Here is a 22,157-nt window from a genome sequence, read left to right on the forward strand (position 1 = left end):
AATCCCCCCTCCCAGCCCCCCCAACACCCCCCAACCCCCCCAAGACCCCCCCAAATCCCCCTCCCACCCCCCCAACACCCCCCAAGACCCCCCCAAATCCCCCTCCCACCCCCCAACCCCCCCCAAGACCCCCCCAAATACCCCTCCCACCCCCCCAACCCCCCCAAGACCCCCCCAAATCCCCCTCCCACCCCCCCAACACCCCCCAAATCCCCCTCCCACCCCCCAAACCCCCCCAAGACCCCCCCAAATCCCCCTCCCACCCCCCGAACACCCCCCAAATCCCCCTCCCACCCCCCCAACCCCCCCCAAGACCCCCCCAAATCCCCCTCCCACCCCCCCAACCCCCCCCAAGACCCCCCCAAATCCCCCTCCCACCCCCCCAACCCCCCCAAACACCCCCCACCCCCAACCCCCCCAGCCCCAAGACCCCCCCCCCCCACCCCCCCAACCCCCCCAAGACCCCCCAAATCCCCCTCCCACCCCCCCAACCCCCCCCAAGACCCCCCCAAATCCCCCTCCCACCCCCCCAACCCCCCCCAAGACCCCCCCAAATCCCCCTCCCACCCCCCCACACCCCCCCAAAATCCCCCCCCCCCCCCCAAACCCCCCAAGACCCCCCCAAATCCCCCTCCCACCCCCCCAACCCCCCCAAGACCCCCCCAAATCCCCCTCCCACCCCCCCAACCCCCCCAAGACCCCCCCAAATCCCCCTCCCACCCCCCAACACCCCCCAAACCTCCCTCCCATCCCCCCCAACCCCCCCAAATCCCCCTCCCACCCCCCCAACACCCTCCAACCCCCCCAAGACCCCCCCAAATCCCCCTCCCACCCCCCCAACACCCCCCAAGACCCCCTCAAATCCCCCTCCCACCCCCCCAACACCCCCCCAACACCCCCCAAGACCCCCCCAAATCCCCCTCCCACCCCCCCAACCCCCCCCAAGACCCCCCCAAATCCCCCTCCCACCCCCCCAACACCCCCCAAATCCCCCTCCCACCCCCCAAACCCCCCCAAGACCCCCCAAAATCCCCCTCCCACCCCCCCAACCCCCCCCAAGACCCCCCCAAATCCCCCTCCCACCCCCCAACACCCCCCAAACCTCCCTCCCACCCCCCCAACACCCCCCAAACCCCCCCAAGACCCCCCCAAATCCCCCTCCCACCCCCCCAACACCCCCCAAGACCCCCCCAAATCCCCCTCCCACCCCCCAACACCCCCCAAACCTCCCTCCCATCCCCCCCAACCCCCCCAAATCCCCCTCCCACCCCCCCAACACCCTCCAACCCCCCCAAGACCCCCCCAAATCCCCCTCCCACCCCCCCAACACCCACCAAGACCCCCTCAAATCCCCCTCCCACCCCCCCAACACCCCCCCAACACCCCCCAAGACCCCCCCAAATCCCCCTCCCACCCCCCAACCCCCCCCAAGACCCCCCCAAATCCCCCTCCCCCACTCCCCCACCCCCCCCCCCAAGACCCCCCCCAAACCTTGATGCAGAGGATGTGGGTGCCGGCGGCCACCAGCTCGCGGGCCAAGCCCAGGTAGTAGTCGAGGCCGTACTTGGTGCGGGTGGGGTCGGCCACGTCCCCCGTGTAGGAGAGGGCGGCCTCCACCACCGCCCCCGCCCGCCCGGCCGCCTCCACCCCCAGCAGCAGGTTGGGGAGGTAGTTGAGGGCATCGAAGACGCGGAAGATGTCCATCCCGTTGGCCACCGCCACCTCGCAGAAGCTGGGGAGAAGGGGGGGGCGAGGGGGGGTTAGGGGGAACCTTCGTTCTCTCATCACCCCCATGTTCTGGTGTCCTCTCGTCCCCCCATGTTCTGGTGTCCCCTCATCACCCCCATGTTCTGGTGTCCCCCCATGTTCTGGTGTCCCCCCATCACCCCATGTTCTGGTGTCCCCTCATCACCCCCATGTTCTGGTGTCCTCTCGTCCCCCATGTTCTGGTGTCCCCCCATGTTCTGGTGTCCCCCCATCACCCCCATGTTCTGGTGTCCCCCCATGTTCTGGTGTCCCCCCATCACCCCCATGTTCTGGTGTCCCCCCATGTTCTGGTGTCCCCTCATCACCCCCATGTTCTGGTGTCCCCCCATTACCCCATGTTCTGGTGTCCCCCCATCACCCCCATGTCCCCTCGTCCCCCCATGTTCTGGTGTCCCCCCGTCCCCCCATGTTCTGGTGTCCCCCCATCACCCCCATGTTCTGGTGTCCCCTCGTCCCCCCATGTTCTGGTGTCCCCTCGTCCCCTCATGTTCTGGTGTCCCCCCATGTTCTGGTGTCCCCCCATCACCCCCATGTTCTGGTGTCCCCCCATGTTCTGGTGTCCCCCCATCACCCCCATGTTCTGGTGTCCCCCCATGTTCTGGTGTCCCCTCGTCCCCCCATGTTCTGGTGTCCCCCCATGTTCTGGTGTCCCCCCATCACCCCATGTTCTGGTGTCCCCCCATGTTCTGGTGTCTCCCCATCACCCCATGTTCTGGTGTCCCCCCATCACCCCATGTTCTGGTGTCCCCTCATCACCCCCATGTTCTGGTGTCCCCCCATCACCCCATGTTCTGGTGTCCCCCCGTCCTCCCATGTTCTGGTGTCCCCCCATCACCCCCATGTCCCCTCGTCCCCCCATGTTCTGGTGTCCCCTCATCCCCCACTGTCCCCACACCCCCCATGCCCCCCCCAGCCCCCCACACCCCCCCAGCCCCCCACGCCCCCACGTCCCCCCAATGTCCCCACACCCCCCATCCCCCCACAGCCCCCCATGCCCCCAACAGCCCCCCAGCCCCCCCCAGCCCCCCACGCCCCCACGTCCCCCCAATGTCCCTGCGCCCCCCATCCCCTCACAGCCCCCCCCGCCCCCCCGTCCCCCCAATGTCCCCACGCCCCCCATCCCCCCACAGCCCCCACGCCCCCACGTCCCCCCAATGTCCCCGCGCCCCCCATCCCCCCACAGCCCCCCACGTCCCCCCAATGTCCCCACACCCCCCATCCCCCCACAGCCCCCCATGCCCCCCCCCAGCCCCCCACGCCCCCACGTCCCCCCAATGTCCCCGCGCCCCCCATCCCCCCACAGCCCCCCACGTCCCCCCAATGTCCCCACACCCCCCATCCCCCCCCAGCCCCCCATCCCCCCCCAGCCCCCCACACCCCCCCAGCCCCCCACGCCCCCCACAGCCCCCCATCCCCCCCCAGCCCCCCACGCCCCCACCCCCCCAATGTCCCCGCGCCCCCCATCCCCCCCCAGCCCCCCATGCCCCCCCCAGCCCCCCATCCCCCCACAGCCCCCCACGCCCCCACGTCCCCCCGATGTCCCCGCGCCCCCCAGCCCCCCACAGCCCCCCACGCCCCCACGTCCCCCCAATGTCCCCGTGCCCCCCATCCCCCCACACCCCCCATCCCCCCACAGCCCCCCCGCCCCCCCAATGTCCCCACACCCCCCATCCCCCCCCACCCCCGCCCCCACCGGTAGACGACGTTGTCGGGGTAGTTGCTGTAGCCGACGGCGTTGGCGCCGCGCAGCAGCATCTGGAAGGGGACGTTGGGCACCAGGCGCCGCAGCTCCCGCAGCCGCTCCCAGGGGCACTCGTGCAGGAACCGCATGGCCACGTCGAAGGTGGCGCCTGCCGGACACGCCCCGGCCTCGCGCTGGCGCCTTCGCCAAGCCCCGCCCCTCCTCGCGCAAGCCCCGCCCTCCTTTTGCGCAAGCCCCGCCCCCCTTTTTGCGCAAGCCCCGCCCTCCTTTTGCGCAAGCCCCGCCTTCGCCTGCGTGCCGGGCCCCAGTGCGCCCCGTGCAAGCCCCACCCCCCCGGTGAGGCCCCGCCCACGCCGTTAAGCCCCACCCCCTGGTGAAGTCCCCGCCCCCCGACACCTTGCCTCTCTGAAGCTCCGCCCCCCCCCGGTGAAGCCTCAGCAAGACCTGCCCCTCAGTGTAGCTCCGCCCTCTAGGTGAAGCCCCGCCCACCTGGTTAAGCCCCGCCCCCCAGAAGCCACGCCTCCCTGGGGGGAGCCCCACCTGGGGACCTCATAAGTCCCAGCTGCTCTGGCCCCGCCCCCCCGTCCCCATCCCTGTGATGTCATTAAGTCCCAGCCAGGGCAGGCCACGCCCCCTCAAAGCCACGCCCCCTCAAAGCCACGCCCCCAGCATACCCACCTGTGTGAGCCCAGCACATAACCCTCCTGAGACCCCGCCCCCTCAATAAAGCCCCGCCCCAGGACAGTTTCCCTGGCCTCCAAAGCCCCGCCCTTCTAGACCACGCCCCTCAACAAAGCCCCGCCCCCCTGGGACATCCCTCCCCTCCCATGAACCCAAAATACCCACGGTGCCCCCCACTGATGTCCCACCCCGAGACCCCGCCCCCTCGGGCCACGCCCCCTCAGACCCCGCCCCTTAAGACCCCGCCCCTGAGGCCACGCCCCCGAGGCCAACATACCCACAGTTCCCCCACTGATGCCCCACCCCGAGACCCTCCCTCGGACCACGCCCCCTCCGACCCCGCCCCTCCGACCCCGCCCCTCCAAGGCCACGCCCCTCCGAGGCCAACATACCCACAGTGCCCCCCACTGATGCCCCACCCCGAGACCCTCCCTCGGGCCACGCCCTCTCCGACCACACCCCACCGGGATCCGCCCCATCCGAGGCCACGCCCCCTCCCCGAGGCCACGCCCCCTCCGCTCACCTCCCCAGGTCTCCATGCTGCAGAGGGGGCTGAGGGCGTGGGCGACGAAGGGGGCGATGCGGGCGAGGTCGCGGGTGCGGACGCGGGTGGCGAGCAGGGATTGGTGGGCGTCGCGGAAGGTGGTGTCGGTCAGCAGCAGCCCCCGGTGAGCCCGCACCGCCCGGGCGAAGCCCCCCGGGCCCTCCCGCGCCAGCACCGCCCGCAGCCCCGCCGGGGGAGGCCCTGCGGCAGCGCGGGGAGGGGGCGGGGTCAGGCGGGGCGGGGGGGGGCGCGGCACAGGCGTGGCACACGCGTGCCAGGGCGGGCCGGGGAGACGCCGAGCACGCGCCCATAAACGCGCCAGTGTATGCCATGCGCACGCCATGGGCACGCCACGCACACGCCATGCACACGCCATGCGCACGCCATGCGCACGCCACAGTGTGCCATGGACATGCTAAGCACGTATGCCATGCGCACACCACGCACACGCCACACACACGCCATGCATATGCCATGCACATGCCAAGCACACGCCATTCACATGCCAGGGCCAGCCGGGCACACGCCAAGCACCCACCATAAACACGCCACGGTATGCCATGGACATGCTACGCATGTACGCCATGCACCCACCACGCACCCGCCAAGCACACGCCACGCATATGCCAGGGCAGCCCAGGCACATGCCAAGCACACACCATAAACACGCCACAGTATGCCATGGACATGCTAAGCATGTACGCCATGCACACGCCATGCACATGCCATGCACACGCCATGCACATGCCAACCACACGCCATTCACATGCCAGGGCCAGCCGGGCACACACCAAGCACCCACCATAAACACGCCACGGTGTGCCATGGACATGCTAAGCATGTACGCCATGCACCCGCCACGCACCCGCCACGCACACGCCATGCACACGCCAGGGCAGGCCAGGCACATGCCAAGCACACACCATAAACACGCCACAGTATGCCATGGACATGCTAAGCATGTACGCCATGCACACGCCATGCACACGCCATGCACATGCCATGCACACGCCATGCACACGCCATGCACATGCCAGGGCCGGCCGGGCACACGCCAAGCACACACCATAAACACGCCACAGTATGCCGTGCACATGCCAAGCACATATGCCATGCGCACGCCATGCAAATGCCACACACACGCCAAGGCACAACCACGCACACGCCATTCACACGCCACAGTACCCTATGCACACGCCGTGCATACGCCATGCACACGCCAAGCACATGTCATGCACGCGCCATTCACACGCCGCGCACATGCCACAGTATGCCACGCACACGCCGAGCACACGCCATGCACACGCCACGCACACGCCAAGCACACGCCATGGAACGCCGTGCACACGCCCCGCATGCGCCACGCCCGCGCCGCAGCACGCCACGCCCACACCCGGCACATGCTCCAAGCACACGCCAAGGACACGGTAGCAGCTTGCCCTGCACACGCCAAGCACATACGTCACGCCAAACACACGCCACGCCCACGCCAAGCACACGCCACGAACCCCCCTCCCCAACGCGCACGCCGCGACACGCCGCCCGCCCGCCCCGGGGCCGTCGCACACGCCACGCACACGCCACGCACACGCCAAGGAGGTGCCACGCCCTGCCCCTCCCCCGCTCACCCATGGGCACCGGGGGGGGGTGGGGCTCCACCAGCGCCGCCTTCGCCTTGACGGGGAGGGGGGTGCTGGGGCCGTTCACCATCACGTGACCTGGGGGGGGGGGGGGCATATGGTCAGGGGGGGTCAGGACCCCCCGAAATCCCAGGGACCCCCCCAAAACCTTCCAAGACCCCCCCAAACCCGTGAGAGCCCCCAAGACCCCCCCCAATTCCCCCCAGGGCCCCCCCTGGACACTCAAGACCCCCCCCCAGCCAACCAGAGACCCCTTAGAGCCCCCCCAGCCCCCCCCAGGGACCCCCAAGACCCCCCCCAGCCCCCCCAAAGGACCCCTTAGAGCCCCCAGGGTCCCCCCAGCCCCCCCAAGGACTCCTCAGAGCCCCCAGACCCCCCCAGGGACCCCCAAGACCCCCCCAGGGACCCCCAAAGCCCCCTTAGAGTCCCCAGGGCCCCCCCAGAGACCCCTGAGAGCCCCCAGCGCCCCCCAGCCCACCCAGGGCCCCCCTAAAACCCTCAGGGCCCCCCAAGACCCCCCCTTAGACCCCTTAGACCGCCCCCAGCGCCCCCCTAGAACCCTCAGGGCCCCCCAAGACCCCTCCCAGGGACCCCTTAGACCCCCCCAGGGCCCCCTTAGAATTCCCAGGGCCCCCCCAGCTCCCCAGGGCCCACCAAGACCCCCCCCAGGACCCCCCCGAGAGACCTCTGAGAGTCCCCAGGGCCCCCCCACCTCCCCAGGGCCCCCTTAGAGTCCCCAGGGCCCCCCCCAGCGCCCCCCCTAGAACCCTCAGGGCCCCCCAAGACCCCTTCCAGGGACCCCTTAGACCCCTCCAGGGCCCCCCCCAGGGCCCCCTTAGAATCCCCAGGGCCCCCCCAGCTCCCCAGGGCCCACCAAGACCCCCCCCAGGGCCCCCCCCAGAGACCTCTGAGAGTCCCCAGGGCCCCCTTAGAGTCCCCCTTAGAGTCCCCAGGGCCCCCCCAGCGCCCCCCCTAGAACCCTCAGGGCCCCCCAAGACCCTTCCCAGGGACCCCTTAGACCCCCCCAGGGCCCCCTTAGAATCCCCAGGGCCCCCCCAGCTCCCCAGGGCCCACCAAGACCCCCCCCGAGACCTCTGAGAGTCCCCAGGGCCCCCCACCTCCCCAGGGCCCCCTTAGAGTCCCCAGTGACCCCCCCAGTGCCCCCCCTAGAACCCTCAGGGCCCCCCAAGACCCTTCCAGGGACCCCTTAGACCCCCCCAGGGCCCCCTTAGAATCCCCAGGGCCCCCCCAGCTCCCCAGGGCCCCCCAAGACCCCCCCCCGAGACCTCTGAGAGTCCCCAGGGCCCCCCCACCTCCCCAGGGCCCCCTTAGAGTCCCCAGTGACCCCCCCCAGCACCCCCCCTAGACCCTCAGGGCCCCCCAAGACCCTTCCCAGGGACCCCTTAGACCCCCCCAGGGCCCCCTTAGAATCCCCAGGGCCCCCCCAGCTCCCCAGGGCCCCCAAGACCCCCCCCCCGAGACCTCTGAGAGTCCCCAGGGCCCCCCCACCTCCCCAGGGCCCCCTTAGAGTCCCCAGTGACCCCCCCAAGCACCCCCCCTAGAACCCTCAGGGCCCCCCAAGACCCTTCCCAGGGACCCCTTAGACCCCCCCAGGGCCCCCTTAGAATCCCCAGGGCCCCCCCAGCTCCCCAGGGCCCACCAAGACCCCCCCCCGAGACCTCTGAGAGTCCCCAGGGCCCCCCACCTCCCCAGGGCCCCCTTAGAGTCCCCAGTGACCCCCCCAGTGCCCCCCCTAGAACCCTCAGGGCCCCCCAAGACCCTTCCAGGACCCCTTAGACCCCCCCAGGGCCCCCTTAGAATCCCCAGGGCCCCCCAGCTCCCCAGGGCCCCCCAAGACCCCCCCCCCCGAGACCTCTGAGAGTCCCCAGGGCCCCCCCACCTCCCCAGGGCCCCCTTAGAGTCCCCAGTGACCCCCCCCAGCACCCCCCCTAGAACCCTCAGGGCCCCCCAAGACCCTTCCCAGGGACCCCTTAGACCCCCCAGGCCCCCCCCCCAAGACATCCCCACCCCCCCACCCAATAATGAAGCAACTTCTGGGCCCGATTCTGGCCGGGGCGGAGGTGGAAGAGTTCGGGGTTCTCGTCGATGAACTGGGTGTCGGCCGCGCCCCCCAAAAACTGGGGGTGGGCCAGGACGTTCTGCAGGAAGGGGATGTTCGTCTGCGGGAGACGCGGCCGTCAGCGTGCGACGCACGAGGGGCCGGGCATCCAAGCCCCCCCCCCCCCCCCCCCTTCTCGTGCGACACACCAGGGTGGGGGGGGGGGTGGGGGGTCCCCCTCGTGCGATGCACGAGGAGCCCGGTGCGGGTGCACAATGCCCGTCGTGCGCACGAGGAACCCCCCCCAGTGTGTGGGGACCCCCCTAGTGCGTTGTGTGACCCCCCCCACCCCCTCCCTCTCCATCCCCCCCCCAAACTCCCTCGTGCGTTGCACGAGGACCCCCCAAACCCCTCCCTCTCCACCCCTCCCAAACCCCCTCGTGCATCGCACGAGGACCCCCCCAACCCCCTCCCTCTCCATCCCCCCCTCCATCCCCCCCCAAACCCCCTCGTGCATCGCACGAGGATCCCCCACCCCCTCCCTCTCCATCCCCCCCCACGCCCTCCCTCTCCATCCCCCCCCCCAACCCCCCTCGTGCGTCGCACGAGGACCCCCCCAACCCCCTCCCTCTCCATCCCCCCCCCCATCCCCCCCCAAACCCCCTCATGCGTCGCACGAGGACCCCCCCAACCCCCTCCCTCTCCACCCCCCCCTCCATCCCCCCCCAAACCCCCTCGTGCATCGCACGAGGACCCCCCCAACCCCCTCCATCCCCCCCCAAACCCCCTCGTGCATCGCACGAGGACCCCCCCAACCCCCTCCCTCTCCACCCCCCCCTCCATCCCCCCCAAACCCCCTCGTGCATCGCACGAGGATCCCCCCAACCCCTCCCTCTCCATCCCCCCCTCCATCCCCCCCAAACCCCCTCGTGCATCGCACAAGGATCCCCCCAACCCCCTCCCTCTCCATCCCCCCCTCCAACCCCCCCCAAACCCCCTCGTGCGTCGCACGAGGACCCCCCCAACCCCCTCCCTCTCCACCCCCCCCTCCATCGCCCCCCAAAACCCCTCGTGCATCGCACGAGGACCCCCCCAACCCCCTCCCTCTCCACCCCCCCCTCCATCCCCCCCAAACCCCCTCGTGCGTCGCACGAGGATCCCCCACCCCCTCCCTCTCCACCCCCCCCAACCCCCCTCGTGCGTCGCACGAGGATCCCCCCCAGCCCCCCCCCCAACCCCCCCCGTGCATCACACGAGGACCCCCCCGGCCCCACCTTGACCCCCCGGATGCGGAACTCGGCCAGGGCCCGGCTCATCTTGGCGGCCGCGGCCGGCTGGTCGGGGCCGTGGGCCACCACCTTCACCAGCAGGGAGTCGTAGTGGGGGGAGATCAGGGCCCCCTGGAAAGCCGAGGCCCCGTCCAGGCGGATCCCCATCCCCTCGCCGCTGCGGAACACCTGCCGGCACCCCCGGACCCTATAGACAGCTCTATAGGCACCTATGGGCCCTATAGGGTCCTCTGGAGATCCTATAGAGTCTCCTGTGGGCATCCCCCTGCCCCACAGGGCCTCCTGTGGGCACCCCCCCACCCCTATAGGGCATCATATAGGCACCCCCGGACCCTATAGACAGCTCTATAGGCACCTATGGGCCCTATAGGGTCCTCTGGAGATCCTATAGAGTCTCCTGTGGGCATCCCCCTGCCCCACAGGGCCTCCTGTGGGCACCCCCCCACCCCTATAGGGCATCATATAGGCACCCCCGGACCCTATAGACAGCTCTATAGGCACCCACGGGTCCTACAGGGTCTTGGGGAGACCCTATGGGGCCTCCGGTGGGCATCCCCCTGCCCCCCAGGGCCTCCTGTGGGCACTCACCCACCCCTATAGGGCATCATATAGGCACCCCCGGACCCTATAGACAGCTCTATAGGCACCCCCGGGCCCTATAGGGTCCTCTGGAGATCCTATAGAGTCTCCTGTGGGCATCCCCCTGCCCCACAGGGCCTCCTGTGGGCACCCCCCCACCCCTATAGGGCATCATATAGGCACCCCCGGACCCTATAGACAGCTCTATAGGCACCCACGGGTCCTAGAGGGTCTTGGGGAGACCCTATGGGGCCTCCGGTGGGCATCCCCCTGCCCCACAGGGCCTCCTGTGGGCACCCCCCCACCCCTATAGAGCATCATATAGGCACCCCCAGACCCTATGGATAGCTCTAGAGGCACCTATGGGCCCTATAGGATCCTGTGGAGACCCTATTGAGTCTCCTATGGGCATCCCCCTGCCCCACAGGGCCTCCTGTGGGCACCCGCCCACCCCTATAGAGCATCATATAGGCACCCCCGGACCCTATGGCTACCTCTATAGGCACCCCCGGGCCCTATAGGGTCCTCTGGAGATCCTATAGAGTCTCCTGTAGGCATCCCCCTGCCCCACAGGGCCTCCTGTGGGCACCCCCCCACCCCTATAGGGCATCATATAGGCACCCCCGGACCCTATAGACAGCTCTATAGGCACCCACGGGTCCTAGAGGGTCTTGGGGAGACCCTATGGGGCCTCCGGTGGGCATCCCCCTGCCCCCCAGGGCCTCCTGTGGGCACTCACCCACCCCTATAGGGCATCATATAGGCACCCCCGGACCCTATAGACAGCTCTATAGGCACCCCCGGGCCCTATAGGGTCCTCTGGAGATCCTATAGAGTCTCCTGTGGGCATCCCCCTGCCCCACAGGGCCTCCTGTGGGCACCCCCCCACCCCTATAGGGCATCATATAGGCACCCCCAGACCCTATGGATAGCTCTAGAGGCACCTATGGGCCCTATAGGATCCTGTGGAGACCCTATTGAGTCTCCTATGGGCATCCCCCTGCCCCACAGGGCCTCCTGTGGGCACCCGCCCACCCCTATAGAGCATCATATAGGCACCCCCGGACCCTATGGCTACCTCTATAGGCACCCCCGGGCCCTATAGGGTCCTCTGGAGATCCTATAGAGTCTCCTGTGGGCATCCCCCTGCCCCACAGGGCCTCCTGTGGGCACCCACCCACCCCTATAGGGCATCATATAGGCACCCCCGGACCCTATAGACAGCTCTATAGGCACCCACGGGTCCTAGAGGGTCTTGGGGAGACCCTATGGGGCCTCTGGTGGGCATCCCCCTGCCCCACAGGGCCTCCTGTGGGCACCCACCCACCCCTATAGGGCATCATATAGGCACCCCCAGACCCTATGGATAGCTCTAGAGGCACCTATGGGCCCTATAGGATCCTGTGGAGACCCTATTGAGTCTCCTATGGGCATCCCCCTGCCCCACAGGGCCTCCTGTGGGCACCCGCCCACCCCTATAGGGCATCATATAGGCACCCCCAGACCCTATAGACAGCTCTATAGGCACCTATGGGCCCTATAGGATCCTGTGGAGACCCTATTGAGTCTCCTATGGGCATCCCCCTGCCCCACAGGGCCTCCTGTGGGCACCCCCCCACCCCTATAGAGCATCATATAGGCACCCCCAGACCCTATGGATAGCTCTAGAGGCACCTATGGGCCCTATAGGATCCTGTGGAGACCCTATTGAGTCTCCTATGGGCATCCCCCTGCCCCACAGGGCCTCCTGTGGGCACCCACCCACCCCTATAGGGCATCATATAGGCACCCCCGGACCCTATAGACAGCTCTATAGGCACCCACGGGTCCTAGAGGGTCTTGGGGAGACCCTATGGGGCCTCCGGTGGGCATCCCCCTGCCCCACAGGGCCTCCTGTGGGCACCTGCCCACCCCTATAGGGCATCATATAGGCACCCCCGGACCCTATAGACAGCTCTATAGGCACCCACGGGTCCTAGAGGGTCTTGGGGAGATCCTATGGGGCCTCCGGTGGGCATCCCCCTGCCCCACAGGGCCTCCTGTGGGCACTCACCCACCCCTATAGGGCATCATATAGGCACCCCCAGACCCTATGGATAGCTCTAGAGGCACCTATGGGCCCTATAGGATCCTGTGGAGACCCTATTGAGTCTCCTATGGGCATCCCCCTGCCCCACAGGGCCTCCTGTGGGCACTCACCCACCCCTATAGAGCATCATATAGGCACCCCCAGACCCTATGGATAGCTCTATAGGCACCCCCGGGCCCTATAGGGTCCTCTGGAGACCCTATAGCGTCTCCTGTGGGCATCCCCCTGCCCCACAGGGCCTCCTACAGTCACCCACCCACCCCACAGGGCCCCTATAGAGCCTCATATAGCCACTCGTGGACCGTATAGATACCTCTATAAGCACCTACAAGGTCTATAGGGTCTTGTGGAGCCCCTATAGAGCTTCCTGTGGGCACCCACCTGCCCCACAGAGCCTCCTACGGGCTCCCCCCAATCTACAGAGACCCTATAGAACTTTCTACAGGTACCTATAGACCCTATAGGGCCCCACAGAGGCCCTATAGAGCCTCCTACAGGCACCTATGGACCCTATATAGTCCCATAGAGCCCCTACAGAGCCTCCTATGGGCACCCCTCCATTCCATAGAGCCCCTACAGAGCTTCCTACAGGCACCTATAGACCCTATATGACCGCACAGAGCCCCTGTAGAGTGTCCTACAGGCACCTATAGACCATATACGGTCCCACAGAGCCCCTATAGAGGCTCCTATGGCACCTATGGACCCTGTAGGGTCCCACAGAGTTCCTATAGAGGCTGCTACAGGACCTTATATGGTCCCACACAGCCCCTGTAGAGCCTCCTATGGGCACCTATGGACTCTATATGGGCGTCTAATGGGAGGGGTCTTAGGGGGGTCCCAAGGGGGATCCCAAGCAGGGTCCCATGGGGGGGTGCTGGGGGTGTCCCTTGGGGGTCCCATGGGGGGGTGTCCTATAGGGGGGTGTCCTATAGGGGGGTGCTGGGGGTGTCCCATGGGGGGTTCCCATGGGGGGGGTGTCCCATAGGGGGGTGCTGGGGGTGTCCCACGGGGGTCTCAAGGGGGGTGTCCCAAGTTGGGTCCCATGGGGGGGTGCTGGGGGTCCCCCATGGGGGGGTCCCATGGGGGGTCCTAGGGGTGGTTCCATAGGGGGTCCCATTGCACGATCCCATGGGTGGGGTCCCATGGGGGTCCCACGGGGGGTCCCAGGTGAGATGTCCCTTAGTGGGGGTCTCAAGAGGGGGGTCCCAAGGTGGGGTGGGGGGGGTCCTATGGGGGGGGATCCCATGGGGGGTCCCAAGGCGGGGGTGCCATGGGGGTCCTAAGGGGGGGTCCCACAGGGGATGTCCCATGGGGGTCCCATGGGAGTCTCAAGGGGGGTCCCAAGGGCAATGTCCCATAGGGGGGGTCTCAAGAGGGGGGTCCCAAGGTGGGGTGGGGGGGGTCCCATGGCGGGGGGATCCCATGGGGGGTCCCAAGGCGGGGGTGCCATGGGGGTCCTAAGGGGGGGTCCCACAGGGGATGTCCCATGGGTGGGGTCCCATGGGGGTCCCACGGGGGGTCCCAGGTGAGATGTCCCTTAGTGGGGGTCTCAAGAGGGGGGTCCCAAGGTGGGGTGGGGGGGGTCCTATGGGGGGGGATCCCATGGGGGGTCCCAAGGCGGGGGTGCCATGGGGGTCCTAAGGGGGGGTCCCACAGGGAATGTCCCATGAGGGTCCCATGGGAGTCTCAAGGGGGGTCCCAGGGGAGATGTCCCATAGGGGGGGTCTCAAGAGGGGGGTCCCAAGGTGGGGTGGGGGGGGATGTCCCATGGGGGGGATCCCATGGGGGGTCCCAAGGGGGGGGTGCCATGGGGGTCCTAAGGGGGGGTCCCACAGGGAATGTCCCATGGGAGTCTCAAGGGGGGTCCCAGGGGAGATGTCCCATAGTGGGGGTCTCAAGAGGGGGGTCCCAAGGTGGGGTGGGGGGGGTCCCATGGCGGGGGGATCCCATGGGGGGTCCCAAGGGGGGGGTGCCATGGGGGTCCTAAGGGGGGGTCCCACAGGGAATGTCCCATGGGAGTCTCAAGGGGGGTCCCAGGGGAGATGTCCCATAGTGGGGGTCTCAAGAGGGGGGTCCCAAGGTGGGGTGGGGGGGGTCCCATGGCGGGGGGATCCCATGGGGGGTCCCAAGGCGGGGGTGCCATGGGGGTCCTAAGGGGGGGTCCCACAGGGAATGTCCCATGGGAGTCTCAAGGGGGGTCCCAGGGGAGATGTCCCATAGTGGGGGTCTCAAGAGGGGGGTCCCAAGGTGGGGGTGGGGGGCACCTCGATGCGGCCGGTGTCGGGCTGGAAGCCGCGGGCGGGGTCCTCGGTGGTGACGCGGCACTGGATGGCGCAGCCGTTCACCCGGATGCTCTCCTGGCGCAGCCCCAGCTCCGGCAGCGACCGCCCCGCCGCCACCTGCAGCTGCGCGTGGACCAGGTCCACGCTGCCCGGGTGTCACCAGGGGGCACCCAGGCGTTTGGGGGGCACCCAGGGGATCGGGGGGCACCCAGGGGATCGGGGGGACCAGGGCATCCCGCATCCCTCCAGGGACCCAGAACCATCCTGCAACCCCCCCACCCCAGGGACCCAGGCATCTGGGGGGGCACCCAGGTGTTTGGGGGGCACCCAGGTGATCGGGGGGCACCCAGGCATTTGGGGGGGCACCCAGGAGATCAGGGGAACCAGGGCATCCCGCATCCCCCCAGGGACCCAGAACCATCCTGCAACCCCCCCACCCCAGGGACCCAGGCATTTGGGGGGGCACCCAGGTGTTTGGGGGGCACCCAGGTGATCGGGGGGCACCCAGGCATTTGGGGGGCACCCAGGTGATGGGGGGACCAGGGCATCCCACATCCCTCCAGGGACCCAGAACCATCCTGCAACCCCCCCACCCCAGGGACCCAGGCATTTGGGGGGGCACCCAGGTGTTTGGGGGGCACCCAGGTGATCGGGGGGCACCCAGGCATTTGGGGGGGCACCCAGGAGATCAGGGGGACCAGGGCATCCCGCATCCCTCCAGGGACCCAGAACCATCCTGCAACCCCCCCCCACCCCAGGGACCCAGGCATCTGGGGGGGCACCCAGGTGTTTGGGGGGCACCCAGGTGATCGGGGGGCACCCAGGCATTTGGGGGGCACCCAGGCATTTGGGGGGGCACCCAGGTGATGGGGGAACCAGGGCATCCCGCATCCCTCCAGGGACCCAGAACCATCCTGCAACCCCCCCCACCCCAGAGATCCAGGCATCTGGGGGGGCACCCAGGTGATTGGGGGGCACCCAGGCATTTGGGGGGGCACCCAGCCATCTGAGGGTCACCCAGGCATCCCCCATCCCCCCAGAGACCCAGAACCATCCTGCCACCCCCCCCACCCCATTAACCCAGGTGTCCAAGGCTGGGAGGCACCCAGGTATTTTGGGGTGGTGGGGGGAGCACCCAAACATGGGGGTACCCCCTCTGCCCCCCACCCATGGGTCCGGGCACTCACTCGGTGATCTCCTCGGTGACCGTGTGCTCCACCTGCAGCCGGGAGTTGACCTCGATGAAGTAGTAACCCCCGCTCTGGTCCACCAGGAACTCCACCGTCCCCGCGTTTTCGTAGCCCACCTGCGGCACCCACCCCCCCCAAAACGTCAGCCCGGACATCGGGGTGTCCCCCACCCCGTCCCCCAAACACCCAGGTTGTCCCCCCCGACCCCACCCCGGTGGTGGGTCGCCTTAGAGGGGCATCTGTCACCCCCTCCCTGGACTTCTGGGTCCTTCCATGGTCTCTGGGGTGCTCCCACCCCAACTGCTGGGTCCCCTGGTGATGGGTGCAGGTCCCCCACCCCAAATCCTGGGTGTCCCCCCCAGACTCATGGGTGTCCCCCCACCCAGCTCCTGGGTCCCCCCATGTTCTCTTGGGTCCCACCACGGACTCATGGGTCCCCCCACGTTCTCTTGGGTCCCACCACGTTCTCTTGGGTCCCCCATGTTCTCTTGGGTCCCACCACAGACTCATGGGTCCCCCCATGTTCTCTTGGGTCCCACCACGGACTCATGGGTCCCCCCACGTTCTCTTGGGTCCCACCACGGACTCCTGGGTCCCCCCACGTTCTCTTGGGTCCCACCATGGACTCATGGGTGTCCCCCCCACCCAACTCCTGGGTCCTTGGTGATGGGTGCAGGTCCCCCACCCCAAATCCTGGGTGTCCCCCCCAGACTCATGGGTGTCCCCCCCACCAACTCCTGGGTCCCTCCACGTTCTCATGGGTCCCCCATGTTCTCTTGGGTCCCACCATGGACTCCTGGGTCCCCCCACGTTCTCTTGGGTCCCATCACGGATTCCTGGGTCCCTCCACGTTCTCTTGGGTCCCACCATGGACTCATGGGTCCCCCCATGTTCTCTTGGGTCCCACCACGTTCTCATGGGTCCCCCCATGTTCTCTTGGGTCCCCCATGTTCTCTTGGGTCCCACCATGGACTTTTGGGTCCCCTCATGTTCTCTTGGGTCCCCCCATGTTCTCTTGGGTCTCCCATGTTCTCTTGGGTCCCCCCACGTTCTATTGGGTCCCTCCACGTTCTCTTGGGTCCCACCACGTTCTCATGGGTCCCACCATGGACTCCTAGATCCCACCATGTTCTCCTGGATCCCCCCACGTTCTCTTGGGTCCCACCATGAACTCCTGGGTCCCCCCCCCTAACCCCTGGGTGCCCCCCCAAGACTCCTGGGTGCCGGTACCTGCTGGGCGAGGCGGACGGCGTCGCTGGCCAGGCGGGCGCGGAGCTCGGGGTGCAGGCGGGCGGCCGGGGCGATCTCCACCACCTTCTGGTGCCGGCGCTGGATGGAGCAATCCCGCTCGTAGAGGTGGACCACGTTCCCGTGCTGGTCCCCTGGGAACGCCGGCGGGGTCAGAGCGGGGGGACCCCGGTGTCCAGGCACCCCCAAAAATGGACCCAGGCATTGGGTGCCCCCACACCCCCCATTGAAGGACCCCAGTGCCCGGGCACCCCCAAAAGGGACCCCAGTGTCTGGGCAGCCCCATTGAGGGACCCCGGTGTCCGGGCACCCCCAAAAGGGAGCCCGGTGTCTGGGCACCCCCAAAAGGGACCCAGGCATTGGGTGCCCTCACAGCCCCCATTGAGGGACCCCAGTGTCCAGGCACCCCCAAAAGGGACCCCGGTGTCTGGGCACCCCCAAAAGGGACCCAGGCATTGGGTGCCCTCACACCCCCCATTGAGGGACCCCAGTGTCCAGGCACCCCCATTGAGGGACCCCAGTGTCCAGGCACCCCCAAAAGGGACCCAGGCATTGGGTGCCCTCACACCCCCCATTGAGGGACCCCAGTGTCCAGGCACCCCCAAAAGGGACCTCAGTGTCTGGGCACCCCCAAAAGGGACCCAGGCATTGGGTGCCCCCACACCCCCCATTGAAGGACCCCAGTGCCCGGGCACCCCCAAAAGGGACCCCAGTGTCTGGGCACCCCCAAAAGGGACCCAGGCATTGGGTGCCCTCACAGCCCCCATTGAGGGACCCCGGTGTCCAGGCACCCCCAAAAGGGACCCCGGTGTCTGGGCACCCCCGAAAGGGACCCAGGCATTGGGTGCCCTCACACCCCCCATTGAGGGACCCCAGTGCCCAGGCACCCCCAAAAGGGACCCCGGTGTCTGGGCACCCCCAAAAGGGACCCAGGCATTGGGTGCCCGCACACCCCCCATTGAAGGACCCCGGTGCCCGGGCACCCCCAAAAGGGACCCCGGTGTCTGGGCACCCCCAAAAGGGACCCAGGCATTGGGTGCCCGCACAGCCCCCATTGAGGGACCCCAGTGTCCGGGCACCCCCAAAAGGGACCCCGGTGTCTGGGCACCCCCAAAAGGGACCCAGGCATTGGGTGCCCTCACAGTCCCCATTGAGGGGCCTCTCCCAAAGCCCCGGGGTCCCCCCCAAAGCCCCCAGAGACCCCCCTAAACGCCTCAGGGTCCCCCCAAAAGCCCTCAGAGACGCCCTGAAAAGCCTCAGGGCCCCCCCAAAGCCTCCCCCAAAGCCCCAGGGTCCCCCCCAAAGCCCCTAGAGACCCCCCAAAAGCCTCAGGGTCCCCCCAAAGCCCTCAGAGACCCCCCTAAACGCCTCAGGGTCCCCCCAAAAACCTCAGGGTCCCCCCAAAGCCCTCAGAGACCCCACTCCAAAACCCCCAGAGACTCCCCAAAAAGCCTCAGGGCCCCCCCAAAGCCCCCAGAGACCCCCACAAAAGTCTCAGGGCCCCCCCAAAGCCCTCAGAGACCCCCCGAAAAGCCTCAGGGCCCCCCCAAAGCCTCCCCCAAAGCCCCGGGGACCCCCCCAAAGCCCCCAGAGACCCCCGTAAACGCCTCAGGGTCCCCCCAAAGCCCTCAGAGACCCCCTCAAAGCCCCCAGAGACCCCCTAAAAGCCTCAGGGACCCCCCAAAGCCTCTCCCAAAGCCCCAGGGTCCCCCCAAAGCCCCCAGAGACCCCCCTAAACGCCTCAGGGTCCCCCCAAAGCCTCTCCCAAAGCCCCGGGGTCCCCCCCAAAGCCCCTAGAGACCCCCCAAAAGCCTCAGGGTCACCCCAAAGCCCTCAGAGACCCCCCTAAACGCCTCAGGGTCCCCCCAAAAACCTCAGGGTCCCCCCAAAGCCCTCAGAGACCCCACTCCAAAACCCCCAGAGACTCCCCAAAAAGCCTCAGGGCCCCCCCAAAGCCCCCAGAGACCCCCACAAAAGTCTCAGGGCCCCCCCAAAGCCCTCAGAGACCCCCCGAAAAGCCTCAGGGCCCCCCCAAAGCCTCCCCCAAAGCCCCGGGGACCCCCCCAAAGCCCCCAGAGACCCCCGTAAACGCCTCAGGGTCCCCCCAAAGCCCTCAGAGACCCCCTCAAAGCCCCCAGAGACCCCCTGAAAAGCCTCAGGGTGCCCCCAAAGCCTCTCCCAAAGCACCGGGGTCCCCCCCAAAGCCCTCAGAGACCCCCCCAAAGCCTCAGGGTCCCCCCAAAGCCTCTCCCAAAGCCCCGGGGTCCCCCCCAAAGCCCCTAGAGACCCCCCCAAAGCCTCAGGGTCACCCCAAAGCCCTCAGAGTCCCCCCTAAACACCTCAGGGTCCCCCCAAAAGCCTCAGGGTCCCCCCAAAGCCCTCAGAGACCCCCCTCCAAAGCCCCCAGAGACTCCCCAAAAAGCCTCAGGGCCCCCCCAAAGCCCCCAGAGACCCCCCCAAAGCCCCCAGAGACCCCCCCAAAAGCCTCAGGGCCCCCCCAAAGCCTCTCCCAAAGCCCCGGGGACCCCCCCAAAGCCCCCAGAGACTCCCCAAAAAGCCTCAGGGCCCCCCCAAAGCCTCCCCCAAAGCCCCGGGGTCCCCCCCAAAGCCCCCAGAGCCCCCCCCGACGTACCCAGGATCTGGACCTCGATGTGCCGGGGGCGCTCGATGAATTTCTCCACGAAAAGGGCCCCGTCGCCGAAAGCGGCCAAAGCCTCCGAGGAGGCGCGGGAGAAGCTCTCCTCCAGCTCCTGCGCACGGCCGGGCGCCTGGGTCCCCCCGGACGCCTGGGTCCCCCCCAAAAGCCCTGGGTCCCCCCACCCATGGGGTCCCCCCACCCACCTGGGTCCCCCTCAAAGCCCTGGGTACCCCAGCCCATGGAGTCCCCCCATCCACCTGGGTCCCCCCCCAAAGCCCTGGGTACCCCCCACCCACCTGGGTCCCCCCTCAAAGCCCTGGGTCCCCCCCAAAGCCCTGGATACCCCCACCCACCTGGGTCCCCCCCCAAAGCCCTAGGTACCCCCCATCCACCTGGGTCCCCCCCAAAGCCCTTGGGTCCCCCCACCCATGGGGTCCCCCCACCCACATGGGTCCCCCCCCAAAGCCCTGGGTACCCCCCACCCACCTGGGTCCCCCCACCCACCTGGGTCCCCCCCCAAAGCCCTGGGTACCCTCCACCCACCTGGGTCCCCCCAGATGCCTGGGTCCCCCCCAAAGCCCTGGGTCCCCCCACCCATGGGGTCCCCCCATCCACCTGGGTCCCCCCCCAAAGCCCTGGGTACCCCCCACCCACCTGGGTCCCTCCCCAAAGCCCTGGGTCCCCCCCAAAGCCCTGGATACCCCCACCCACCTGGGTCTCCCCACCCACCTGGGTCACCCCCAAACCCCTGGGTACCCCTCACCCACCTGGGTCCCCCCCAAAGCCCTGGGTACCCCCGCCCATGGGGTCCCCCCATCCACCTGGGTCCCCTCCCAAAGCCCTGGGTACCCCCCACCCACCTGGGTCCCCCCACCCACCTGGGTCCCCCCCCAAAGCCCTGGGTACCCCCCATCCACCTGGGTCCCCCCCAAAGCCGTTGGGTCCCCCCATCCATGGGGTCCCCCCACCCACCTGGGTCCCCCCTCAAAGCCCTTGGGTCCCCCCACCCATGGGGTCCCCCCATCCACCTGGGTCCCCCCCCAAAGCCCTGGGTACCCCCCACCCACCTGGGTCCCCCCTCAAAGCCCTAGGTACCCCCCATCCACCTGGGTCCCCCCCAAAGCCCTTGGGTCCCCCCACCCATGGGGTCCCCCCACCCACATGGGTCCCCCCTCAAAGCCCTGGGTACCCCCCACCCACCTGGGTCCCTCCCAAAGCCCTGGGTCCCCCCACCCATGGGGTCCCCCCATCCACCTGGGTCCCCCCTCAAAGCCCTGGGTACCCCCCACCCACCTGGGTCCCCCCACCCACCTGGGTCCCCCCCCAAAGCCCTGGGTACCCTCCACCCACCTGGGTCCCCCCAGATGCCTGGGTCCCCCCCAAAGCCCTGGGTCCCCCCACCCATGGGGTCCCCCCATCCACCTGGGTCCCCCCCCAAAGCCCTGGGTACCCCCCACCCACCTGGGTCCCTCCCCAAAGCCCTGGGTCCCCCCCAAAGCCCTGGGTACCCCCCACCCACCTGGGTCCCCCCCAAACCCCTGGATACCCCCACCCACCTGGGTCTCCCCACCCACCTGGGTCACCCCCAAACCCCTGGGTACCCCTCACCCACCTGGGTCCCCCCCAAAGCCCTGGGTACCCCCGCCCATGGGGTCCCCCCATCCACCTGGGTCCCCTCCCAAAGCCCTGGGTACCCCCCACCCACCTGGGTCCCCCCAGACGCCTGGGTCCCCCCCCAAAGCCCTGGGTCCCCCCCACCCACTTGGGTCCCCCTCAAAGCCCTGGGTATCAGGTGGGGGGGGTCCCGTGGGGCCCAGATCCCTGGGTCGCGTGGTGGGGGGGGTGTCTTGGGGTGGGGGTCCCAGAGATTTGGGGGTCCTGGGCGCCTGGGTCCCATGGTGGGGGGTGTCGGGGTGGGGGTCCCAGAGATTTGGGGGTCCTGGGTGCCTGGGTCCCGTGGCGGGGGGGGGGTGTCTTGGGGTGGGGGTCTCGGGGATTTGGGGGTCCTGGGTCCCATGGTGGGGGGGTGTCTTGGGGTGGGGGTCCCAGAAATTTGGGGGTCCTGGGTCCCGTGGCGGGGGGGTGTCTTGGGATGGGGGTCCCGGGGATTTGGGGGTCCTGGGTGCCTGGGTCCCGTGGCAGGGGGGTGTCTTGGGGTGGGGGTCCCAGGGATTTGGGGGTCACGGGCGCCTGGGTCCCGTGGCGGGGGGGTCCCCCGTACCTGGGGGGAGCGGACCACCCGCATGCCGCGGCCGCCGCCGCCGTGAGCCGCCTTGAAGATGATGGGGAAGCCGACCTGGCGGGCGAAGTCCTGCGCCTCCGACAGCGCCGACACCGGCGCCGGCGTCCCCGGCACCACCGGCACTCCTGGGGGGCGGGGGGGGGGGCCCGTCAGTGCCGGCGTCGGGGACACCCTCCTCCCCACCCCCACCAACACCCCGATCCC

Source organism: Calonectris borealis, chromosome 37, assembly GCF_964195595.1.
Source record: "Calonectris borealis chromosome 37, bCalBor7.hap1.2, whole genome shotgun sequence".
Classification (NCBI taxonomy): Eukaryota; Metazoa; Chordata; class Aves; order Procellariiformes; family Procellariidae; genus Calonectris; species Calonectris borealis.